This window comes from Arachis ipaensis, chromosome B4 (assembly GCF_059453495.1).
Source record: "Arachis ipaensis isolate K30076 ecotype BB chromosome B4, ASM5945349v1, whole genome shotgun sequence".
Taxonomy (NCBI): domain Eukaryota; kingdom Viridiplantae; phylum Streptophyta; class Magnoliopsida; order Fabales; family Fabaceae; genus Arachis; species Arachis ipaensis.
The window spans coordinates 20,684,573-20,686,794 of NC_142439.1; the positions used below are offsets into that span (position 1 = coordinate 20,684,573).

Sequence of the window (2,222 nt, forward strand, 5' to 3'; positions counted from 1 at the left end):
TTCCATCTGAAGATCCTTTTCAGTTCTTAACTGAATTCTTGCAGATATGTGATACTGTTAAGACTAATGGAGTAGATCCTGAAGTCTACAGGCTCATGCTTTTCCCTTTTGCTGTAAGAGATAGAGCTAGAGTGTGGTTGGACTCTCAACCTAAGGATAGCCTGAACTCTTGGGATAAGCTGGTCAAGGCTTTCTTAGCCAAGTTCTTTCCTCCTCAAAAGCTGAGTAAGCTTAGAGTGGATGTTCAGACCTTCAGACAGAAAGAAGGTGAATCCCTCTATGAAGCTTGGGAGAGATACAAAGGACTGACCAAAAAGTGTCCTTCTGACATGCTTTCAGAATGGACCATCCTGGACATATTCTATGATGGTCTGTCTGAATTAGCTAAAATGTCATTGGATACCTCTGCAGGTGGATCCATTCACTTAAAGAAAATGCCTGCAGAAGCTCAAGAACTCATTGACATGGTTGCTAATAACCAGTTCATGTACACTTCTGAGAGGAATCCTGTGAGTAATGGGACGCCTATGAAGAAGGGAGTTCTTGAAATTGATACTCTGAATGCCATATTGGCTCAAAATAAAATATTGACTCAGCAAGTCAATATGATTTCTCAGAGTCTGAATGGAATGCAAGCTGCATCCAACAGTACTCAAGAGGCATCTTCTGAAGAAGAAGCTTATGATCCTGAAAACCCTGCAATAGCAGAGGTAAATTACTTGGGTGAACCTTATGGAAACACCTATAATCCATCATGGAGAAATCATCCAAATCTCTCATGGAAGGATCAAAGGCCTCAACAAGGCTTTAATAATGGTGGAAGAAACAGGTTTAGCAATAGTAAACCTTTTCCATCATCCACTCAACAACAGACAGAGAACTCTGAAGAAAATACCTCTAATTTAGCAAACTTAGTCTCTGATCTATCTAAGGCCACTGTAAGTTTCATGAATGAAACAAGGTCCTCCATTAAAAATTTGGAGGCACAAGTGGGCCAGCTGAGTAAAAGGATCACTGAAATCCCTCCTAGTACTCTCCCAAGCAATACAGAAGAAAATCCAAAAGGAGAGTGCAAGGCCATTGAATTAATCACCATGGCCGAACCTGTAAAGGAAGGAGAGGACGTGAATCCCAAGGAGGAAGACCTCCTGGGACGTCCAGTGATCAATAAGGAGCTTCCCTTTGAGGAACCAAAGGAATCTGAGACTCATCTAGAGACCATAGAGATTCCATTGAACCTCCTTATGCCCTTCATGAGCTCTGATGAGTATTCCTCTTCTGAAGAGAATGAGGATGTTACTGAAGAGCAAGTTACCAAGTACCTTGGTGCAATCATGAAGCTGAATGCCAAATTATTTGGTATTGAGACTTGGGAAGATGAACCTCCCTTGTTCACCAATGAAGTAAGTGATCTGGATCAACTGAGATTGCCTCAGAAGAAACAGGATCCTGGAAAGTTCCTAGTACCTTGTACCATAGGCACCATGATCTTTGAAAAGGCTCTGTGTGACCTTGGTTCAGGGATAAACCTCATGCCCCTCTCTGTAATAGAGAAACTGGGAATCTATGGGGTACAAGCTGCTAAAATCTCATTAGAGATGGCAGACAATTCGAGAAAACAGGCTTATGGACAAGTAGAGGACGTGTTAGTAAAGGTTGAAGGCCTTTACATCCCTGCTGATTTCATAGTCTTGGATACTGGGAAGAATGAGGATGAATTCATCATCCTTGGAAGACCCTTCCTAGCCATAGCAAGAGCTGTGATTGATGTTGACAGAGGTGAATTAGTCCTTCAATTGAATGGGGACTCCTTTGTGTTTACAACTCAAGGTTATCCCTCTGTAAACATGGAGAGGAAGCATAAAAAGCTTCTCTTAAAACAGAGTCAACCAGAGCCCCACAGTCAAACTCTAAGTTTGGTGTTGGGAGGCCACAACCAAACTCTAAGTTTGGTGTTGAACTCCCATATCCAAACTCTAAGTTTGGTGTTGGGGAGTCTCAACAATGCTCTGAACATCTGTGAGGTTCCATGAGAGCCCACTGTCAAGCTATTGACATTAAAGAAGCGCTTGTTGGGAGGCAACCCAATTTTTATCTATCTAATTTTAGTGTTTTTCATGTTTTATTAGGTTCATGATCATGTGGAGTCACAAAATAAATATAAAAATTGAAAACGAAATCAAAAACAGCAGAAGAAAAATCATACCCTGGAGGAAGACCTT

At 41.5% G+C, this 2,222-nt stretch overlaps 1 non-coding gene across 1 annotated transcript; it reads right to left on the minus strand.

Moving 5' to 3' along the window:
* Window positions 1-227: 227 nt before the first annotated feature.
* LOC148566863 (small nucleolar RNA R71) lies at window positions 228-335 on the minus strand. Its single transcript, XR_015882939.1, has one exon. It is a non-coding gene; the product is annotated as a small nucleolar RNA R71 (small nucleolar RNA).
* Window positions 336-2,222: the final 1,887 nt, after the last annotated feature.